The following is a 25,181-nucleotide window of genomic DNA, read 5'->3' as shown; positions in this document are numbered from 1 at the left end:
GGTGGTTAGTTTGCTTAAAATATCTTGGTAACCTCAATAAGATCTAGGTTTTGGACATTGATTATAAGTTGAATTTATGTCTTGCATCATGCTTAGTTTTTGATGATAGGCAATAAACTTGATCCATGCAAGTAAGAAGAAAATAATATTATACTTAGTCAAGAATCATAGATTGGGTTGCAATCTGGTTTACAAGTAGAACAATAACCTCATAGATCAGGAACTAGGTTAGACTTTTGATTTCAGCTTATAAGTAGGTATAATGGATGTACTTAATACCACTAAAACAATGGGTCAGCTGGTAAACTTCAAGAATGGATGCAAGGGCCGTGGACCACTCATTCTAAGGGAGTATTTACAAAGACTCTTCTCATCTTCTCTGCCCCTTGAACCTTCTTCACCAGTTTGATCAAGATAAAGTTTCTATTAAATAATTGTTCATTGAATAAAAATATGGAAATTTGGCTATCTATGGGAAAGATGGAATCTATTTGCTTTTCTTTCTCCCATGTAGGTCACCTAAAATTTTGTTATTATATGTTAAAAACAATAAGATGTCTTTGAATGTTGAATAGAAGATGGTTAGTTTATTAGGTATCTAAAACCACCAAATTAATACAGTACAGAGTTCTCAGGTGTCCTTTTTTTTTTTCTCATATCTACCAGACTCAAAGGTGAAGAACAAACCACAGTAAAAAGAGCTAACACAACAATATGGTTTCCCCCTCTTGGGGCAACCTATTATATAGACAGCTTTTAGTCAATGGCTTTATCCCTAGCTAAGCAGGCAATAATTATATCTTTTGACTTAGGTGATTTATAGCAATGTTAATTACAATGCATCATTGGAGTCATTTGTGCAAAGCATTGTGTCTGGAAATGTAGACATTGCCTATTAAATGGACTGAAGTATTACTTAGGCTAGTACTGTCAAGTTACTTCCAGAAGCTATTGTAACATTTTCCCAGAAGATAAAATGTGTTATAAACAAAGAAAAATTATGGAGATTAAGAGTTTCCTGACATGGAAACATTCCTGACATAATTTTTTCTGGCTAGCTGGTGGTTTGAATGCCAGTGGTGATTGGCAGAGTAACTCACTGAACTTTCAGTTCAGCCCACAAATCAAGCACGGGTTTTGTCTTTTCAAATTTACATAATTTATTCAAATTCAGCTTATTAAGCTTTAGGAAAGAGCAGTTTCTGTCCAGTTATTTTAAAGACAAGATTATTTTGGAGGGGTCTACAACAATTTAGGATTTTAACCATTCTATATCTGCATACTGAAAAATTAAAGAAATAATAAGGACTGTAATCTAATAATGGACATAATATAGTCTTTATTAAAAATGTAGCTTTTTTCTTTATTATCACTAATTTTCACCAACGTGAATCAAATGGAAACCTTGCTACCAGGAAGCATTGGATTGTATCATTTTGGCTTGATTTATGTATCCAGGAAAAAGGGTTTGCCATATTGAAATCTTAGATTTAGAAAATTCTAGAGGTTAGGAAGTTCAGCCAAGGCTGACCTAGTACTCTCATCTTTTGCATTTAAAATCTGAGTCCTAGGACCAGCCAACTGTCACTTATACATCGAAATGCATGAGAAACTTGAAACAAGGTATTCTATGCATATTTTCACATATGCCAGTATTTCCTATCATGTATTTTCATAAAGACAGTAATTTACATTGAATTTATACACATAATCACAGTGTCATAACACATGATATTTTTTTCTTTTTACCATTAGATGGGTCAAATAGATTGGGAAAAGTGGTTACTTTCAATTTTACTCAAAGAAAGCGTAGTTTTTTCTTAAATCTAGAAAACAAAATCACTAAATAAAGAACCAATAATATTATAACAGAAAACATGAATACCCATGAATATCATCAGCTCATTGTTTCATGAAATTCTTGTTTACTCTGATATGCATTAGTAGTTCAGTAAATCCACTTGATTTCTTCATTGTATTCTAGAAATTTCTATCTAATCCATTGAGCTGAAAGTTATGAGAAATCTGTATTGAAGTTTCCATGTTAGAGATGTATACATGAGTCTGATATTAAATTCTTTTAGGAGAGAATCAAACTAGAAAGCAAAATCCTTGATGTAGTCATGGTTAAAATTCTTAGGAGTTTGCAAAGCTAGAGTGCTAGCCTTGCACAGAAAGCTCAGGGACAGCACCCAGTCCCTGATCTCAAGCCCCATGACAGAGAAGAATGTGTAAACAAACAAACAAAAATATAAACAAATAAAATTTCTTAAATATAATTGAAGTCATATTTTATGTGTTGATCCTGCTTGACCCTGCTTGTTGGATTTGCTTGACTAATCAACATAGAAAATATGATTAGAAATTGGTTTTGAAAAGCTGTTTGCCAATTTTCTATAACTTTTCCTGACCCAAGTAGAGACAATGAATTTTTTATGTAACCAGAAAGAAAATGTTACTGTTGTGAGTATAAGATTTTGACCAAGGCTTATTGTGGTCAAAAAGGGCAGAGCTCTTTGATTTAGGGAAAGTATACATATTTATTTAGTGTTTGGAATATTACCAACATTTAAATTAGCTACTGTTCACTATCCTAAATCTCCTTTAGTTGTAGTAAATCTAAACATATATATGTATATTTCTTCCTTTAATTTTTAAATAGATAACATTGAAGTATGTATGTTTCCATGGTGGTACTATGGATTGCAAAAGCATTATTGAAAAAAAAATCTTAGGTGAAATGTAAGTCCTATTTGTACTGGGTTTCATTTTGATATGTTTATATAAGAACAAACTATATCTTGATCACATTCACCTGCTCCATCATGCTCCCTCTCCCTTCTTCTCAAACCAGTTTTCACAGTCTTCATTTATTCATACATGCCCATAAAGTATTTTGGCCATATTTATCCTTTATCCTCTCTTTACAATCTACTTACTCATACTACTGCCAAAATTCCAAGCAAACCAGGTCTCACTTTACTACTATTTATCTTTGTTAACATTCATTTTAATTGTTCAAAAGGATTTCATCATGGCATTTCACACATGTGCATACAGTACTTTAACCAGATTAATCATGTGCACAAACTTAAAAGCTTCTGCAACAAAGTAAATAATTATTATGCTGAAAATACAACCCAACCAATGGGGCAAAAAACTTTGTCAACTATAAATCAGACAAAAGATTAATAATCAGAATGTATACAGAGCTACATAGCTGAACTCCCCAAGGATCAACAGGCCAACTAATAAATGGGCAAATGAATTGAACAGACACTTCAAAGAAAACATACACATGGCCAATAAATAAATGAAGAAATGCTCTTCATCCCTGGCCATAAAGGCAGTGTAAATCAAAATGACATGGAGATTTCATCTCACTCCAGTCAAAATGGCTATCATAAAGATCCTGACAAGAATGCATTAAAAAACAAAGTTCTTCATTACTGGGGAAGGTTAACTAATGCAACCACTATAGGAACCAGTGTGGAGGCTTCTCAAAAAACTAAAATAAGGGGAAGAAATGTATGTGAGCTTATCCCTCCTTTCATTTCAATTTCTTTATTTTGATACAAATAAAAAGTGAAAGATGCAAAATAAGCAGAAAAAAGAAAAATGAAAACATCTTTTACATATCAACCCTATAGTTCCAGTATAAAAAATCTTTTTTTAATTGACTAATACTTTTATGTGCTTTAGTACTGGCTTTTGAACTCAAGGCCTGGGTGCTGTCACTCACCATCATGGCTTGAGCCACAGCTCCACTTCTGGCTTTTTTAGTGAATAATTGACAATGAATGTTTCTGACAATGTTGGCTTCAAACTGCAATTCTCAGACCTCAACTGCCTGGGTAGCTGGGATTATAGACTTGAGCTGCTTGTGCCTGGCCTTGGTTATATATATGTATATATATATATATATATATATATATATAATGATATATTATAAGATATTACAATGCCATATAATATATGATATAGTACATATGACATGATATATATTATGATATATATTATACACACACATAATATCCATGAAAAAGTTGTTGACATCCATATCTGTAATCCTGGGTATGTGAGAAGTTGAAATGAAGCGAACCCAGGAGAAAAGTCCTTGAAACTCCATCTCCAAAAATAACCAGCAAATGGATGACAAAGAATTAATAAGACAATATACAGATAACTTAAAAAATAAAACTCCCAAAAAATCCACAACCCAATTAAAAATGGGCAAGTGAACTGAATTGCTCTCAAGGGCAAATATTCTATAGATCTTGTCGGGGAAGTTTAAGGGATTTGACATTGTACATTGTATTCACATGGGTACCTATTATAAGATCTTTTCTAAAACCTAGAAAAAGCTATTGCTCCATTTTCTTCAATGTTAAAACAATGGATCTGTAGTTGCCTCAAAATTTTCTTCTTCTTGACACACTGTTAGTGATCTTGGCTGTCCATGTTCAGTTAATCCACATAAAGGAACTTATCTCTTCAGAAATCATTTTTTTTCTAGTGGCTTGTATTTGGTTTTCCCCATGCCCACACATTAGATTAATTTTTTTCTGAATAATTACTTATTTACTGTCAAAGTGATGTACATAGGGGTTACAGTTTCATAACTAAGGCAATGGGTATATTTCTTGTACAATTTGTTACCTCCTCCCTCATTTTCCCCATCTCCCCTCTCCCTTTCCCTCTGCCCCCGTGAGTTGTTCAGTTGGTTTATACCAAGTGGTTTTGTAAATATTGCTTTAGGAGTCATTTGCCTTTTTATCCTTTGTCTCTCAGTTTTGATATTCCCTTTCCCTTCCCTAGTTCTAATACCAGTATATACAGTATCCAGGGTAACGCAGATGAGATACAATGTTAGCACAGAGACTGTTTTACTCTCAGGAGATTTTCAAAAACAAGTAGGGCAAAATAAAATTTCGAAATTCAAATCATTTCTATAGGCACAAAACAAAAATAAAATACAAACAAAAATTAGTTCAGGCAGGTAGAACAAGTACAATGTTAAACCTGCATCAGAGAATCAAAAGATAATGTACCAGAGGGTCAATGAAATCCTCACATCATGTTTGTTATGTTCTCTGGAAATCTAATTAATGACTAAGATGATTTCCTTATAATTGGAAAGGTTTGCCAGAAAGCCTTTTATAGCCATCAAAAGTGATTCAGTGTCCTTTATTCAAGGTGGATTTCTTCATGTCAGTTCCCAAATAATCTGATTATGGAGTCTTTGCTTTTGGTTTTTTTATTAAGTCAGAATTCATTTTTTTCACATTGATAGAAACTGTGAATAAACATTTAAATATTCCCACATCACAGCACACTTCACTGGAATATTTCTTGCCATAAAGATCTTATTGATTTGTGTAACTGAATTAACTATGTTCTTCAAGGTAAATGACTTAGAAAATGATTGTTTAAATTTTTCAAATTCAGACACAAACATATGGCTTCATTATTAACAACCTATGTAGTCCATTACTAAATTCCATGATCAACTAGCACCCATTCACAAAGATGCATTCTTTTTTTTTAAATTTTTATTATCAAACTGAATTACAGAGAGATTAGAGTTTCATACATTAGGCATTGGATACATATCTTGAGAAATGCCACAATCGTGTCATGACTTATATTTCTCCTGACCAGTTTCCCATAGCAGTTCAAAGTAAAACAATCTTAGAGTATGGTTTTTCTCTAGGGCAGGATGAGGGAAATTCATGGACATGGCCATCACAAAGGGCTCACTCAGTACAGGAACTATGACTTGGTCCTAGAGCCACTGCTTTCCTTCTAAAGTGACCCTGCTTCAGATCCCACTTCTGACACCAACTCTATCTTTTCACAATATAATACAAATATTTATTCAGGAATAGCAGCTGAATGCAGTAGGAATGTTTATATCATTTTCATAATAAACTAGGAAATTTTTTCATTGATTAAAGCAAATGAAGTTTTTTCTTATTATTTTTAATTATTATAAAGTTGATAAACACAGGAGTTACAGTTACATAAGTCAGATCCTCCTCCTCCCCCTCCCCCTCCCCCACCTCCTCCTCCTCCTCCCCCTCCTCCTCCTCCCCCCTCCCCCTCCTCCTCCTCCCCCTCCCCCTCCCCCTCCCCCCTCCTCCTCCTCCCCTCCCCCTCCCCCTCCCCCTCCCCCTCCTCCTCCTCCTCTCCCCCCCCTCCTCCTGTTCCTATCCTGGGGCTTGAATTAAGGGCCTGAGCAGCTACAGTGCCACTTCTGGCTTTTTCTATGTATGTGGTGGTGAGGAATAGAACCCAAGGCTTCGTGTATATGAGGCAAGCACCTTACCACTAGGCCATATTCACAGCCCCTGACTATATTTTTGGTGAACAATATCAACCTTCCCTGGTGTACTCCCAGTTTTTCCTTCCACCTCCCCAACAAGTATGTATGTATGTATGTATGTATGTATGTATGTATTTATTTATTTATTTAATTTATATTGTCAAAGTAATTTACACAGGGGTTACAGTTACATACATAAGGCAGTGAGTACATTTCTTATCAAACTTGTTACCTTCTCCTTCATTTTTCTCCTACCTTCCCTCCTCCCTGGGTCACTCCCCAAGTTTTACAGCATATTGTCTTGTATATATTGCTGTTGCATTGGTCTTGCCTCCCATACATGAAGCCCTAGGTTCGATTCATCAGCACCACATATATAGAAAATGGCCAGAAGTGGCACTATGGCTCAAGTGGTAGAGTGCTAGCCTTGAGCAAAAAGAAGCCAGGGACAGTGCTCAGGCCCTGAGTCCAAGCCCCAGGACTGGCAAAAAAAAAAAAAAAAATGGGGAAGAAAGATACAAGAAAAAGGCATAATTTCATAGGGTACGTTGGAAATAACAACAAAGATAAACCACTTATTTGCAAATCTAGTAGTTCATTTATGCTTTGGATCATCTTACATGTTCATATGTACATTGTTATTGACCTATTGTGCTCCTCTGCTAGGAGTATCCTAGCAGAGTACTAATTGTTTCCAATGAGTTTAACCATAGAATTTATTTTTTCTTGGGGTCTTGCTTACTTCACTTAGTATGTGTTTATCCAAGTCTTTCGATTTCCTCACAAATGGAGCTAAGTCATTCCTTCTAATAGATGCATAGCATTCCACTGTGTATATGTACCACACTTTCTTGATCCATTCATCTAATGAAGGGCATCTGGGTTGGTTCCATACTTTAGAGATGGTAAATTGTGCTGTGATCAACATAGATGTGCTGCTGGCTTTAGTGTGGTCCTGCTTGTAATCCTTTGGATAAATGCCCCCAAAATGGATTGTTGGTTCATAGAGGAGCTCTTGTTTAGCCTTTTGAGCAACCTCCACACTGCTTTCAGGAAACCACACACAAGTTTTATAGTTCCCTTTCTATATAGTCTAGTGAATAGCACTGCTGCATTTGTTCACCATTTGTCCTTCCATTTCTGTGTCTCCTCTTGCCCTACCAAAGACATAAATCAACAAACAAGACAAAGAGAACCACAACAAAGAATAAACCTCATTTCCATTTCCTGGAGTTCATTTGGATAAATATTATTTTACATGATCAGAAAAATAGGCCATTATGCCTTGTGTTCCTCTCCTAAGAATATTCTCCTTTGGTCTCACTGTGTGTGAATGCCTTAGAGTCCTGTATTATACATCATGTTCCTGAATACATTAGATTTAGCTTCCACAAATGAGAGAAAACATGCAATGTTTGTGTCTCTGATCTTGGCTTATTTCACTTGTTCCAGGACCATCCATTTCCCTGCAAATGATATGATATTAATCTTTCTAATAGCTGTGTAAAGTTCCATTGTATAAAGTTACCACATTTTGGGGATCCACTTTTCTATTATAGGGCTGTTTCCACAGCTTGACTTTTGTGAATAGTCTAGCAATTGACATGGATATGCAAGTGTCTTTATGGTATCCTGGCTTTTGATGTTCTGGGTACATAACCAAGAATGGTATGCCTGTGTTGTAGGGAAGATCTACAATTATGACAAGATCTTGTTTGATTCTGACAACTTTACCAATAGTAGTTCAAAGTAAATGAGTTATTTTATATAATTACCAATATATTAAGATATCATATAAATGCAATATCAATATACTAAGTAACAAGACCAAGTAGTGAATCCAATTACATGGTGATTTCAAAATATAGAGAAGCTTAAATTACATAATGAGAATCTACAATGTCAGAAGTAATAAAATATGGAAATATGGATATATCTGTGATTCTGGAAAAATACCCCAACGGTAAATTTTTATAACCTCAGTTGACATAATTCATGACTGGAGGAAATATTAAATTCAGTCAAATCTTAGTGACAACACTTATAATTTTTTTCCCTATCAATTTCACATATCTTCTAAAAATGCTTTTTGTAGCAACGTATTCAGTAAGTTGTGAAATGGTCTGTAAGTATTGTTACTCCATCTGAAAGTCTATCTCCAGAAATCAAATTCAGATATCACTGTTAACTCGCTGAAATGTTGATTACTAAAGGATTTTCTTCTACCTATTAGATTTCATTTTCACAGAACTAGAAAATTAACTCTGCCTTACTGGTGTCTGTCTCCTCTTGAACATTGCTTTAGTCTCTGCTGTAACATTGAAAGTTAGGGCCCAATTTCTACATAATGTTCAATGCCCCCTGTCTGTTCTTATCCCCAAGAACAATGGAGGTATGTTTTAATAGGGCTCTGGTGGGTTTATTAGTTATATCCATCCATGTTAAAGGTGAATGAAAAGAGTTAGTGATATTCTTGCTATATAGAATACTTTTTATTTTTAGTTTAGTTTTCACTGTTTCTGCTGTTTTTATTGTGGTTATTACTGTGACTATTGTTACTGAGAAAGAAAACATATTTAAAATGTTGTGAGACCAGCCTGCTAATCATGAGATCAAAACCATTCTCATGATACACTGGAATGACCTGACTCAGAAATCAGGCTGCTGGGCTAAAATCTCATCTCTTCATCTACTGACCTGTAACAGGACTTGGAACATATTTGTCAACTTCCCTGAGGCAAAGCTTTATTGTAGGCAAAATAATGGAAAGAAGGATTCTCTGATCTCTCTAGCTATACCTTTTTCTATAATTCTGTCGTTTATATTTTAGTAGTAGAAATTCTGCAATAACATTTTTAATACTTCACATCTGTAGCTACACGTCCTCCTTCTGAGATCATGAACATTATTTAAAAGTTTCATTTTCTTTCAGGATGAGGGCTTGGTTATGTTCTCTTTTGCCATTTCAAGGTTTTGAATGGTCTTCTTTGAAATATTACAATAGCCTTCTGAAAAATGATAGAATCAATACTTTCTGTCAGCACCATGATTATTTCTGGCTGTAGTCTTAGAATTAACCGAGGGCCTCCCCTGATTATCAGCTATTGATTGTTGTTGTCCTGTGACTTGATGTTGAGAATGTGAATAGGAATATCACTTCTAAGAGCAAGGATGAGTACAGACGTTTGACTTTTCGGTTTTTTTTTTCTATTCTTCTACATGGCAGGATGTGGTAACATTTGTATATGGAGACTCCCTTATGTGGTTAAAGAGAAGTGTTTTGCATATTATACCAGGTGTGTCTCTTAGTACACTATTTCCAACGCATTTTCTAATTAGATAAGTATTCATGCAGGAGTTGTCAAATTTTAAGAGCAGTAACAGATGGGAAAACCCAATCATGGAACTTTGGAACCCAGAGGTGCCATTTCTGCTGCACACTTTGTCAGCTGGATTAGCTATTGCATCTCATTTTCTGTGTGTATATGAGCATGTGTTTCTGTGTGTGTGCGTGGGTGGGTGGGTAGGTGGGTGTGTGTTTTACACTGTTTGGGAAACTTTTCGGTGTGAGGAAATTCATAACAGTGGGAAACCCTCTCCTCAGTTAAAGCCTTGCCTGACCCTGGCTCCTTTGTTTGTTCTCCTCCTATCTTATTAATGCAGCTGTGAGTACATTTCCAGAACTCTTCACCTGACAGAGTGATGAGGGATCAGGTGCCAGGTAGGGTAATCAATCTGGAGAGCTTTTAGCAGCACATCCTGCCACTGTTTGACAGCATGTCTCCGTCAAGGAGACTGTCTTCCTTAGATCGATAAATCAATCAGTTCTTTTTACATCTTATGAAGCTCTCCTCACGCCTGGTGTCACTCACGCTGCACCACACACAAGTGGAGAATCAGAGCTGAGGTTGGCCCAAACCATCCCCATTCACGCTCTATTCTATAATTGAGTATCTTTGCCCAAAATCAATTCCCAGCACAGTGGTAATGGATCAAAGTCCAGTTCTTCATTCCTCTAAACGGAGGAGTAAATCTGTCTAAAGTACTAGCTGCTTCAGTGTGCTTAAAACTAAATAAATCACATTTGTAATTCAAAGGAGACTAATTGCAAGGTTTGTGATTAGAACCGATGAAAGGAAACAACAAAGGTTGTATTTTAAAATCGTTGATGTATTGGTATTACCTAAAGGAATTCTAGAACAGTGCAGATGACTGTGCTGCATTGTGGCAGAAATAAAGGGGAATAATTTAACCCACACTTGGTGTCCTAACTTTACAGTTGTAAACTCTGAAGCTCATCTATGTTAACCAACTTATGCCAAGCCACACACTTAGAAAGTGGCAGAACAGGGAGATACTTTCCCCCTCAATACCCACCTATGTTAAACCCCCTTATAAATGATGGAGGCTGTTCCCAACATCCTAAGAAGCATGATTTCCCTCTTGACACACATGAGGAGGAGTAGGGGCAGCGTTGTTGGACAGCTCCAGGTATAAGGCTGGGTAGGTTGAGAAGAGATATATAGCTAGCAATTATTGCTATATTGCTAGTTAACACTTAATCAGCCCCATTTCTACATGAATGGAAGGAAATTTGACTTTGTGACTAACACTCTGATTTTACATGCTCAGAAGCCAGCAAGATATGGAACTGAAGGTCCTCCTCCCTAAACCCTACAGCTTGACTTGACAAGGCAGAATGCACAGTGGTTACTAGAATCAGCACCACAATCAGAAAGCTGAGGTGCACACCTGTCTCTGTCCTGAACATGTAAACCATACACAATACTTAACCTATCTTGACTTGTTAATCTACCTACCTATGAGGACTAGAAGAGCTAGTGTACCAAGGTAGCTCAGAGATATTTCCATGGCCCACTCTGTCTACTTTATTATATCCATCCCCTCATTTCTGCTGCTTATGAGAGCTAGTGGGCTTCCAACAATATCCAGCTAAGTGTCCTGGTGCCAGTTTTAAGGTAAGGTTTTAGTCCTACTCTTGCATTCCTGAGGCTCTCTAATTCCAAGTTTCAACTTAGAGAATAAACTGGAAGTCTAAGTACATGTCATCCTTTCACACAAAGAAACAGGCAGCTTCAGCCATCCACTGAGAGCAGCAAGATAAAGACAGTGCTGTTGAGGACCATGGGTGGGGTGTAATTAATTAGGCTATGGATGCACATACCTGGCCTAAAAAAGTTGTTCTCTGTGAATAGTGCTTCCAAAAGAGCAGTGGGCATCTCAGCATTGCAAGGTGCCCAGAGCTTACTCAGCCTTCTTCCTTTGAAAGCACAGAGGAGTATTTTATTTAAACTACTGAATTTTTGCTTTAAAATGTATTTGAAATTGATTTTTCCTTGGGTCATTTTCCTGACTTGACCAGCTTTGTGAGGTGGTTGTATATCATCAAAGTTAAAAACAAACAAATAAAAGATCCTAAAGAAGGAAACAGGCTGTGTTTCTAAAACTAAGCATCCATCCTAAGTTAAGAGATGATTCATGTTACGTATACATTTAAAGGAGAAAGAAAAATGCCAGCACCTAGGCCCTATTCACAGGGTATGTAAATGAGTGAATTCAAGGATAAGGCCACAGATTATCTGCTCAAGGACTTTGAACAAAGTTATTCCTGAGACAAGCCGAAAATAATTTTCCTTCTTATGATTCTGTCAACTCTGGGGTTATGAAGGTCTTGGGAGGTCATTTGACCACTTCCATCTTTCTTCCCAACCCACACCTGGCTCGGAAATGTGACAGGCATGTTACTTATTTGTAAAGGCAGAACTAGAAATAAATCCTAATTCATCTAATTCTTAGCCAAGGGCTCTTTTCAATATACCATATTATCTTTCCAGGCAGACATTTGTCCACATAGCCATTAGGGTTATCCAGACTCATATTGTGATGACAGCCTGCTAAAATGAGCATCTAAACTGATAATGATAGTTCATTTCAGATGGGCCATAAAATAGCAATAACTGTCTTTAGCTTCTTGGTTGAAGCCAGACCTATAATCTCAAGATAAATAGCTTTGTGTGCATTTACCAATCTCTAGAGCAAACCAGTCTCCCTCATTCCTCCTCTCAGGAGCAGCAGATGCTTAATTTTCAGGCTAATGAAATGATTTCAAGGAGATAAATACATATGATGTATTTAGTTGCTTGTTATTAAATGATTTCTTACAATCCTGATGTTGTTACATGTCTGCCTGCTTATGTGTTGCTTTTTTTTTTTTTGGCTTCCTATTTGTACAAGCTCTCTGAATCACATGTGGCAAAAACATTTGTATTGGGTTCCATTGTATCTCCCCTTAAAAATCAGTGCCAAACAAGTAATTTTTAGCAAATATTCACCACTTTTTAAAAGTGAATGACAGGCCCATGTTTCACCTTTATAGTAGCAAGCAGAGACACTGAATAATTTGTGTGCTCTGATCAATTTAATCTTAGATCCAATGTAAGAAACATGTGCATGGAGCCATTCTTCCCTTGGCATTTTAAATGTGGGCTGATATTATTTAGTTGCCAGGATTTCAGTCATTTAATGAAGTACCTTCAGGTAACTCTCAATCTAGATTATTTGAATTGCTTTGTAGTTTTCAATCCTGATGTAGTTAAAGAAACATCATATTTCTTGAAATACTCACAATCATTATTTTTTAAATAAATTACCATATGTATTGTTTCATACTCTGTTTCAATACACCATCTAACATGATTTTCATGTGTGCTATAAAATCTCATTATAATCTAATTATATAATATGCAGAAAAAGTTCTTATTTTTGGAGGCTTTCATTAAAAAGACAGAACATATGTAAGATGGACTATTGTTCTCAGTAGTGGATTTGAACTCAGGGCTTTGTGGTTGCTTGGCTAACACTCTACCAATGGACCCACACTTCTAGCCTGAAATAAGGAGCTATTTTTAAAACTAAATTCTATGGTTCCTTTCTTACAATTAATTTGAAGGCAACTGCAGCAAAAAGTAATTAATGTTGTGGGATAATGTTAAAAATAAATGCCTACAAGTTTATAAGATAAATCCTGCTGGAAGACATTAAACAAGTTAGAAGAATTGAACTGTCACGATTTAGGAGAGGGGTTTTGGCTGAGAGTTTCTAAGTGAATAAGCTTATAGGGAAAGTAGATAATAGAGTTACCAAATGTAAATTACCCTTCCAATGTGTCATAGGATTTCTCCTGGACAATTTTATGTCATTTATAGGAGGAAATTTGAAGAACTGGTGTATGCTTTCTTCTAGACCATCTTTTCTAGAATCTTTTGGCTTTTGTTTCTAGACTGTCACACAATGAAATGCTTACTTCACTTGGAATAAAACCTCATCCATACCAGAATGAATTTGTAGCAAAGGAATACATAGACATTTGTTGTTGTAGGACTGAGATCTTGGAGTTTTTGGTATTGCAATACAACCTGATATATGGTGATTAAAGTGGATATACAGGGGCAGATATTCGGGGTAGAGTGGTGAATGAGAATTTAGCAGTCAGTATCATGATCTCTGAAAAAAGTTAGCTGACCAGCTTAATTTTGTGGGAAGTGTTAAAAAATAACAATTTGGTATGGAAACTAGATGAGAGTTCAGGTTGCATAAAGTTCAATACTATATATTCTTTTCATTCCTAATGCCTATGCCTAGTATACTTTAACTGAGAATTTTTCATAGTAGTTGTCAGAATCTCTTGTGGAATTTATAGGGTAAATCCAATTGACATGGAGAGGTGTCAAGGAATTTCTGATTTTAAAGAATCATAAAGAAAACATTTTTCAAGCATAACTTAAAAAAATCATAACTTTAATTGTGACCTAAGGACAAACTGGGGGAAAATGCCTAGAAAGCCAATGACACGCCACAGACAATATCATCTTATAAATGAATATGCTACAATTCTTAGAACAAATAGTCTTTAAACTCTCTTCTGACAGTACAGTATTTCTATTTCTGATGAGTAATCCATAATCTCTGAGAAAGGAAGCAAATATAGGAACAAGGTACACCAAGGCGATTTGTCTCTGTTCTAGAATTTAAAGAGCTAGCAAGGGTATTAAGAGATAATCCCCTTCAAAGTATAATATCCACTTGAAAGATTGGCCCCATCTGGGCAGCCTGTCAATCTTGGGTGCCAGACTGATTGGCTGTCAGCTGTCAGCTGCCATTGAGCTTTACGGTCACATCTCCTAGTTATGAGCATGTTGGAAACACTGAGTTCTTGCTTTATCTTCCCAGAACTATTGTACAATATACTTTTAATGGTATTTGTACAACCCTAACTAGGTTTCTCTTCAATTCATCATTGAACTTAATAAACAATGAAGCTACAGCTCTTGGTTTACATAAGCTCTTACCACACACAAAAACAATTTCCTTTACGTCCACAGCAGCATTTCTTATTAAGAAGATATTAGACCCCAGGACTCATGATGTTACACTTAACTCAGCATCTGCTTCATGTCATGCTGTGCCATGCTGGTTCTGTCAAAAATAAATTAATTCTATTCAGAGTTTAATTCAGTAGCCAGCCAGTAAGTTACACTGAATTCCATAAGAAGCACGAAGAAATGCCACTCCAGGCTCACACATTGCTTCTCCACAGAGCACTAACATCAAACCACTGAGCAGGATTCTGCTTGTGTGTGCCTATGTTCTATTCTTGCTATCGATTCTTCTTTCCTTTTATTACATTTCCTCTTGAAAACAAGAATGGATGGAATATGCAATGAGTTCCTCAGAGAAGGATACTTTTTAATTAATATTTTGTGCTATGCCAGTACATGTCTATGTCAACATAAGGGGATGGGGAAGGAACAGGGAATAAAAGATATTGTACAAACAAGCCTTCAGCAATGAGAGAGATACAACTATAGCTTTCAGTCTGCACCTGGCACATCAGCAGGGTGAGTCCTGAGAGAGACCTGGGGAGAATGTCATCCTGAGGTGGATTGGCTGTATAGTCCAAGGAGATACATTATCTTGGGTTGGAACTCTCCCTTTAGACATGAGATATTGTGTCAATGTGTACTCCCTCAGATTTCTGACAGCCTGTGGTTTAATAGTAGCAATTGCAGCAATTTAGTTTGTTTGTTGTTGTTTTTTTTTTTTTTTACATTTCTTTGTGCTGACCCATTCAGTGAATAAAATAGACACTCATGGTATTGAGGAAAGCACATCTGGGACTCCATAAGAATCTTGTGACTGCACCCCAATGTTATACTTATGGTATGTGCAGAGTTACAAGCAATACACCTCTTCTAGTCTGAACTCTTATTTGTTTTGTTCCATCAAGAAAAGTATTAATTCCAAAGTGAAAGAATGAGGGGCCCTGAGGAGAGCAAGAATATAGCCAGAAGAGAGGAAGAAAGACAGAGAGGGGAAGACAGACTGACAGACAGACTGAGACAGACAGACAGACAGAAAGACAGACAGAAAGAGAGAGAAAGAGAAAGGAAAATGAAGGAGAATAAAGAAAGACACATTTCACATCTTCATATCTCAGAATCCCATTGTTTGATCTCTTTGTGCTCTGCTATAGTGTTTTTATTTTTTCATATGGAAAGTCCCTTTTTGTAGCATCCAGGATAAATAATAAATAAGATAATAGCAATTGAGGGCACCCTTAATATTAGACAAATATGTGCTATAGTTCCAGGTTTACCATTCAACAGTAATGCAGCAATGGGTAAATTGACCTATTTCAACAGCTTAGTTGCAAAAATCTTATTTCTTCCATATAAATAAAGGATCACTGTGAAAATCACTGGAGTGTATGGCATTGTACAGGTCATACAGTTGCACTGTTTCTACTATAGTAGAGTACAGTGTAGAGCAGAAGTAGTACCATGAGCATTGCAGATTAATTGGACATCCGCGTGAACCTAGAAGAGGTGTCTCTCTGTGACATGTGCGCAGCAGGTGCCCCAAATAATGATTTTGTTCCTTTACTTTTGTAGGGTTTTTTAACCTAATCTCCCATCATAACCTTTTATTTCCCAAAAGCCACTTTGTTTGATCAACTTTTCGCTTTCATTTACCCTAAGGAAAACATAGGAGAGTTCACAGTATGATATTTTCAAGCAAACAATATTGGTTTTCTTTTAATATTAAAAAAGATTCTTCCTTTAAAGGCAGCATGATGACTTTTAGTTTAATTTCATATTATCACTGCACATAATTCTGACAGCCCAAAATGAAGCCAGTGAGGCCTTAAAAGATAGGATTGTATTGAGATTGTGACAAGTGAGTGGACTGGGAAGTGGGGATCTAGACGGTGGTGATTAAATATTGTAGATAATTCAAGTTTTTTAAATCATTCTTTAAGAAGTACAAGGCTATGATGTGTAATTTTAATATTAAAGGAGTTTCCAGTGAGCAGTGGTTTGGTGTGATTAAGAAGCAGTGATTTTCAAAGTGTAATCACCAGGCCAACCGCAAACATATCAACTAAGACTGGAATATTCACAGGCCTCACTAGAGGTCAGGTAGACCCAAACAGTCCCTATTTCCCAGACCCTGCATGGGTTTCTAATTTTGTTTTATTGTTTTTTGTAAAGGTGATATGTAGAGGGATTATAAGGAACATAATTCTAGTAATGAGTACATTTCTTTTTAACAGTGTCACCTCTCCCCTCATTTTCTCCCAGCATTTTTTTTCCCTCCCAACTCCCACCCCGCATTGTATAGCTCATTCTCAACATAGTGTCTAGTGAGTAACACTGCTGCACTTTTTCACCCTTTGTCCTACCATGGCTGTGTTCCTCCTTCCCCTCTCCCAAGCAGATAAAATTACATACAGTATAAAAGGTACAGAGTTTGAAAACCCTTGCTGTAGAGAAATGTGGGCCTGGCACTGGCTGATTAAGTCATTTCAGTTGGATGAATTGTTTCAGCTCTTGTTCTCTAACTACTTTATAATATTCAATAATATGTGGATGATAAGTATATGCTTCCATGGCAGTGGAGAGAGCCCTTTGGAACATATTTTTGAATTGGTAGTTCTACTCCTTGAAAATACCTCGATTTTCAAGTCATGACAAGAACCTTTGCAATGGAGTAAACATCACATGTAGTCACACAGATTCATGTCATTTTCAGCAACTGGATCCTGTCCATACCAGATGGCTCTCAAGGAAAAACTCTTTCCATTACAAATTAATGCAGAATATCCTCTTTCTATATATCCTCTTTCTATCTTTGAAACAGGGATAAGAAATCAGACAGGGATTTGAACCACAGTCAACTATCACTGGGAGGCCAAGCCACTTTTAGTTCCTCCAGGGAAGTTCTGTCAATAACCCCTGGAAAGCTGGTAATGTGTAACTAAAAAGCTCTTAAACTTCCTGGGGTTTAAGGAAAGTATGTAGTTGTGCCTCAGTGTTCGGATTCTCTGATTTTTCTTGTCTCTTTAGGAAAAAAGTATAGTTTGGGCAGGAGAATGCAGAAGAGTGATGGGGAGGTCTTGTTTGCTTGTACTTTCTACCAGCGAGGACTGGAAGAGAAAAAGGCATGTAGTAATGGCAAGGAAGCTAGCCAGATAACTGAATACTAATTTAGGAATAAGAAGTCTCAAGTGAAGGGATTTCAAATGACCAACATTTTCAACATCAGGGTTGTCATTTTGAGTGCATCCCTGGTCACTGAGTGTTCTTTTACATTTGTAGAACATAGGTATGTGGCTTAAATGAAATACTGGCTTTTCTTCTTTCTTTGAAAGGTTTCTTGGATTAACTCTCAGAACACTATATTGAAATTTGGTTTCATGTACACTTGGAGCCATAGCCTCAAACTTAGGGGAGACAATGGACATCTTGGGGTTTGACTGTTCACCAAGTTAGTTTTAAAGAACAGTACAAGAAATGTATCCAATGCCTAACGTATGAAACTGTAACCTCTCTATACATCAGTATGATAATAAAAATTTGAAAAAAAAATAAAGGTAGCAATGACCAAGGAATGGTAATTACTAAGTTATTATAAGTAACATTTGATTTTGGGGTTTCAATTATGAACCAGGTCTTGTATCAACAGCTCTGAGACAAAACTTACTTCAATTTGTAGATACAGAAATTGAATATTAGAGAAATAAATCTACTGTCGAGTGTTATGTATCCTGGGTATTGGGGACAGAATGTTAATGTGGGCAAGTTTCAAGCATAAGTATAGCTCTATAGATCAAGGTTGTACACAAACAGCGGGCTGTCACATTTGACATCAAAGAACTTTCTGAATTAAAATTGGATGGTGTGTATTGGCTTTTATTGTTATTGTTTTACAATAGCAAATGGGAATGAAAGGCTGCATAACAAGCACATGAGTTTCAACTGAATGAACTGAGTAAAAGTGGAGTTCTGCCATTAAGTCGCATTTTTAGAAACTTTATTTCTATTAAAGAGCTCCTTAATTGAGGCAGATTTGAATCAGCCTAGTCATTGTGCTACAGTAGTTTCAGAATATTACTCTCTTACATGTAATTAGTGTTTTTAGGGCCTTTGCCTATCTTGTGCTAAACAGATATTATTCAAGGCATCTCATCCCAGTCTGAGGATATTTACAGAGTCTGTAATCCTGGCTTTTCAACAATTCATTGTCACTGCTAGGGCTAGAGGAATCACTTTGAACACACTGTTTAACCACCTCACTTTTGCAGACACTAGGCATTTATTCAACTGTGTGAGTTTCAAGACTGCATGTCGTTTGAGATGGCATATATTTTCTCTGGCATAAAAGGCTGACCTACATGATTCAGCTGTAATCTTAAGTCCCCTCTTGAGACATGCTGGCTTTCTCTATGAGAAATTCTTCTCTCTCTTTCTCTCTCCCTCTCTCCCCTGTCTTTCATAAACACACACATCCATACATGTCCTTTTCTCCCTAAAAATCATGGGCATCTCATGATTAATGCCCTGATCTCAGAGTAGGGGGCAAACATTTCCTAGCTACTGTTCCTGTCATGTTTTCCTGTGGTTTTTGGAGATATTACCTTATCCAAATTCAGATCACATCATATGTAGCAACAACTGACACTTGAACTTCATTATTTCAGCATTGGTGTTATTTCCCAACTTGAACCTCCAAAACTTGAGAATATTTATGAGCCACTACTTAAAAATATTGATGCTTCTCATTCAGCTGGACTGCAGAGGGGACCTAATATTATATACTTCTAATAAGATTCTAGTTTATGACAGGTCTGCTTGTCAACAGATAACACTTTGAATTTCAGGAATCTGCATCATATTCTTGATACATGACACAAAAACTGCCTCCTGGTGGATGTTTAATATATGTTGATTCATTTAGCACTGGATAAAGATTTTCCAAGGATAGATTACTAGTAGATGTATGAACTAGTATTTTGAGATTACATTAAGGTAATGTAAGATAAACGACTTCAGAATATTTATGTATTAAAATAGTTGTTTCCATTTGTCTACCCAGTGCCATGTAACATTCATTTGTAAAACTGCAAACAAATCATATTTCTTCCCCTCTCCTAAGGTAGCAATGAGGCCATTAAATGTTCACCTTCAACCTGGCACCAATGGCTCACACCTGTTATACTCGCTACTCAGGAGGCTGAGATCAGAGGATCATAGTTCAAAGCCAGTTCTAGCAGGGAAGCCTGTGACACTCTTTATCTCCAATAAATTACTCAGAAAAATTTGGATGTAGTGCTGTAGCTCAAGTGTTAGAGCACTAGTGTTGAGTACAAAGAGGCTCAAGGACAGTGTCTAGGCCCTAAATTCAAGCCAAAGACTAGTGAAAAAGGAAGAAAGAAAGAAAGAAAGAAAGAAAGAAAGAAAGAAAGAAGGAAGGAAGGAAGGAAGGAAGGAAGGAAGGAAGGAAAGAGAGAGAGAAAGAAAGAAAGAAAGAAAGAAAGAAAGAAAGAAAGAAAGAAAGAAAGAAAGAAAGAAAGAAAGAAAGAAAGAAAAAGAAAACAGCTTTACCTTGAAAATCTTGTGGAAATGGAATAACTTTGCTGTTGAAATCAACCAACTTGGAATGGAAAGTATATTCTTGCATTTCTGATGTGAAAACATTTTTGTTTTAGTACTTTTATGTTCATTGGAACCTATATTCCTGTAAATAATTATTTTTCAGAAGAACTGGGTATGTTCTTCCTCATCTTTCAGTTTCTATGAAACAATATTTCTAGGATTACATAAAGAATGGTTTGGTAGAAACCAAAGCCAGTATGTTTATCAGTGGTGAGGAGGTAAAGAGTATTGTATCTTTTCTCTTTTTACCCTTCACAGCAAGCAAAGAGCTGCACCATGTGTGATACTCTCGCTTGCTTTATTTTAATGCTAGTATTCCACATAAAGACTATTTTTGGCTTACATATTTCAAGAAGCATTTTCTTGCAACTTGAATATTTAAGCCAATATCATATGACATGAATAAAAATATTAGAAGTGATTTTTCACCAGATATGTGCAATACCCCTCTGATGACTCTAAGCTTGAATGTAGGATTGATTTACTTTTTAATAGGAGAATTGAAAGTAGAAATAGTTTTAATATGTAAAGTACCAGCAGATAGTTTCTCCTTGCTATGAGTAAGTATGAAAACAGCATTAAAAAGTGGATGTGGTGGCATTGCTTGTTATCTATAGTCCTAGCTTCATGACAGACAGAGGTTAGGCAGATCATGATTAAAGCTCAGCTTGCACGACAAGTTAGCAAGATCTCATTTCAATAAATAAACTGGTTGTAGTTGCACAAACCTACCTGTCAGCCTGGTTGTTCAGGAGATCACAGTCCAAGGTGAGTATGAGCAAAAGTAAAACCCTATCTGAAGAATAATAGAGAAAAGAAAGAGAGAAAAAGAGAAAGAACAAGGAAGGAAGGAAAGAAGGAAGGAAGGAGAGAATGAAGGAAGGTAAGGAGAGATAAAGAAAGAAGAGAGAAAGAAAGAAAGGAAAGAAGGAAGGGAGAGAGGGAGAGAGGGAGGAAGGGAGGGAGGAAGGGAGGGAGGGAGAGAGGGAGGGAGGGAGGGAGGGAGGAAGGGAGGGAGGGAGGGAGGGAGGGAGGGAGGGAGGGAGGGAGGGAAGGAAAAGGAGAAGAGAGGCTGGGAATATGGCTTAAGTGGTGAAGTTGCCGCTTAGGTAGCATGAAGCCTTGAATTCAAAGCTCAATTCAAAAAATAAAAAAGAAGAAGAAAAGGTGTACACTAGGTATGAATGAATGGTAGATGTAACTGCCAAGTTGAAACATGTCTCATCACATGCTCTATTTCTTCATTGTAGGGATACTCTGTGGGAAATACTGACTTGAAATATGAAAAGCAAGAAAATAATTCATGTTGAAATTTAAAGTTCAACTTTTTGATCAAGAAGATTCATTCAGACTTTCAGTTTGCCTTCTATACAAGCTTAGGAAATATCCCGATGTTCTTTCTTTTTTCCTTTATCCTCAGTCTTACAGGTATTATGAACCTTTTTGTATAAATCAGATGAAAATGCATACACTTACTAGAAAATAAGGCAAAAACAGCAGCAACAACAGAACAGCAACAACTCCCCCCAAAAACATTGTTTATGGAATCTTGGGTTGAGCCAAGCTGATATGATAGCTTACTTGGTCCATGAAGACTAAAGATTCAAATACATTTTTTTTTCAAAAGGAGACATTATTCACGGAGTCAGTGCCACAGCAAATTACAAAGATGACATGCCTCAATACTTTTAGGACTTTAATTTTCCCAACATGGGCAAAGCAGAAAGAAGAGAAGAGAAATGGCTTTTGTAAGCTTTTATTTCCTGACTCCTAACTGATACTTTTCAAAGAACAGGGAAAGAAAGTATAGGGAATGACATCAGTGCTGTCCTCCCAGTGAGGAGTTGCCGTGCCACTCCGTGGTGGCTTATTGTGTGTGTGCTTATTGAAGTGTAGCTGACTTGGCTAGTTCTAAGTACCCATGAAACAGGTGGTTCACACACCCAGTCATGTACCTTGCGTTGCATGTGTCATTTTGCTGTTGCTGGGTAGAAAGAGAACTGGAGCTCTGGTCAAGGCTTTGAGCCAGGGCAGCAGCCCTGCATCTCTCTCTCTAGCTACATTTAATGCAGGGAACTGTGGTGGTCCTGGAGCAGCAGAAAGCCCACAGAAATCAAATGTTGCTTTTAAGGGGTTTCTATAATGAAATATGCCTTTTCTTACTCATTCTTATTCTTTCACCTGGATTTCTCAACCCACACCCTCCCGCAATGTGTAATAACCCGTTTGACTTTAAAATATGCATTATATTTGCATCAGTCTATTTTATACTTTAAAGTATATACACACAAGATTGCAAAAATACCACACACCAAGATTGTGGGAAATAAATATATTAAAAAAAAAAAAAAGAAAAGACAGTATAGGGAATGAATAAGTTCCCAGGCTTGCATTCCTCAGTTTCCCAAGGAAGATTTCTCCCTTCCTGTATTGCCCAGCAGACAGATAGATACTCAGAGTTCCAGCTCTGCTGCCCTGGCTCTGACTTCTGTCCATGACTAGATTTATGATTAAAACACTCAGGATTCAGCTCTTGAGTCAACTCTTGACCAACTACTGAAAGATGACACATTTAATGAGTCAGACTTGTTTCCTTTTCCTCTTCTTCTTTTTTTTTTTTTTTTTTAACATTTTTTTCCCTTGAAGGCATAGCCAGACAGGTTTTGAAGTACTAATGATGATTAGTTCATTTAAGCCAACACAGACCAACAATGGGTTTGAAATGTTAATCAGATGAAGAGCTTATTGCTAAACAGCACCATAGAATAGCAAATGAACCAGGAAGGGAAAGCAAGGAAGAAAAAGAGGCTGAGTGGAGATTTGACACAAGCATTTTCAGCTGCTGGGCCTCTTTGATGGGTGAGTAGGACAGATGTGCGGCTCTTCTCCTGAGAGAACCTCTCTGTACACAATAGTGTGCTGATTAACATCACTTCACTCTTCCCTTGAGAGGAGCAAGGCTGGCTCTTAGTCATTCTCTCTTTGGGCATCATTGGACCCTCTTCTCCTTCCTGCTGGGAGGGACTGCCATTCATTTTCTCTTCTCTTCTCCCTAAAAGCTCAAACTCCCATGAAACTCATCTTCCTCTTGTCATCATGGCCTAAAGTATGAGTCTCATGATGAGGCCATTTCTATCGAGACCAAGTAGACACACACAGGGACATGATTTAGCTGCCACAAAGTTGAGGAAAATGAAGGTGGATTTTTCTCTCTAGTTCTCCCGTGGAGCTTTTCAGTAGAAGTTTTTGATCATGGTGGAAATGTTCTATGTGTATCTTAGGCAATAAGCCAAAGAAGACTTGAAATTTGGCTAGTTTGACCAAAGCAATTTATTTTCATGTGTAATCATTTTCAATTGACTTACATATAACTAGCAACCCAGGACATGGGTCTACATCTGGAGAACAACGTGCCTAGATCGTTTAGAACCTTTAAGTGTGGTTTAGAGGGATGCTCTATGGACAACAACTGGGACCTTGCCAGCAACACACAATCTTAGGCACCTAGGAATATTCTTCTCCACGGATTTGTGAGCACACAAACTTTTCAGAGGATACTGATCCTAAAGTTGTGTTGAAAGATAGAGGTGCTAAATGTAAAAGTAGTCAGCAAATAGTACAAGAGGAATTGAACTTTTTAAGATAATTAGCTTTGTCTGGCTATTCTCCTAGTTTTTTAAAAAAGTGATATTTTCCCTAACCTGTTATGAAGCCATTGCTGGTTTCTGTCTTTACAAGAATCTCAGATGATGATTGGGAGCGAAATTTCTCTTCCCAAGAAAGTGGAACTGTGTTAGGAAAGGATTACACCTTGGTAGAAATGAATTAACTTACACTTAGTCTGATAGTCTTTTACTCTCTAAAAGTATTCTCTTAGATGCTGTGTCAGATTGTTGCTACCTTTGATTCTCATTTGAGGTGGAAGGAAATAGTTTCTGAGGGTTTATCACAGACAGTATTTGTTGTCCACAGTCACACATCTAGCAAGGGCTAGATTCATAGTCCAAGTGAGGACTTCTGATTCTTGCATATTTCTACTCCATAAAACACACGCACACACACACACACACACACACACACACACACACTATAAAAAGACCTTCCCTTACAAATGTCATGCTGACAGAATTTAGCAATTATCCCTTTGTAGGATTTTTAAACCTAGGCCTAAGCCATACATAAAAATAAAACAAAAGATTATGATTTTCTTTATGTCTTCACTCAACATAAATTATCTTCTGTGGTGCAGCTGCTTTAGATATTTGGGATTTCTTAACTTATTTATATAATCAATTATTTTCCACTGTTATAGTAAGAATGGTATATTATGATTATTTTGAATATTACTGAAATATATTTAAAAATTATTCAATAGTTATTTCAAGTATTTTCTGACTTGGAACTACTTAGAAATTTGTAACTGTCATTTACCTAACTATGAAAAAAATCACAAAAGCTCAGAGTGGGTAGATTCACAGTTTCAAAAAAATAAGAAGTGAATGAACTCCTTAAACCTTAAAAAGGAAATTTATGAGTCTAGACATGAAAGTAGTACCTATGCCAAGATTAGTAAGTTTGTAAAATTTATTACTTCAAGAGGTTGTATAGGCTAGTGTGATAGTAACAATGAAATGTGTTTATATAAGCTTATCAATGACAAATCATGATTGGACTATTAAATAAGACTATCAATGCATGCCTAAATGCTGATGTGACAAAGAATTCTTTTCTACAAATTATCCTGAATTGCTCCTGTCATATGTATTTCCTTGGTTGATTATACTATGCATCTGACTTTGTCACACTTCTTACAGTCTTGCTAAAGGTACTAATTAATGCAA

At 36.6% G+C, this 25,181-nt stretch overlaps 1 long non-coding RNA gene across 1 annotated transcript; it reads right to left on the bottom strand.

Moving 5' to 3' along the window:
- Positions 1 to 4,759: 4,759 nt before the first annotated feature.
- On the bottom strand, positions 4,760 to 23,129 carry LOC125351294. Its single transcript, XR_007210926.1, has 3 exons — positions 23,119 to 23,129; positions 22,891 to 22,896; positions 4,760 to 4,881 (listed from the first exon to the last, which is right to left on the bottom strand). It is a non-coding gene; the product is annotated as an uncharacterized LOC125351294 (long non-coding RNA).
- Positions 23,130 to 25,181: the final 2,052 nt, after the last annotated feature.

The sequence above is a fragment of the Perognathus longimembris genome, chromosome 5 (assembly GCF_023159225.1).
Source record: "Perognathus longimembris pacificus isolate PPM17 chromosome 5, ASM2315922v1, whole genome shotgun sequence".
In the NCBI taxonomy this organism is placed as follows: domain Eukaryota; kingdom Metazoa; phylum Chordata; class Mammalia; order Rodentia; family Heteromyidae; genus Perognathus; species Perognathus longimembris.
The sequence above is the reverse complement of the archived record's forward strand: the minus strand, read 5'-3'. Positions and strand labels throughout refer to the sequence as shown.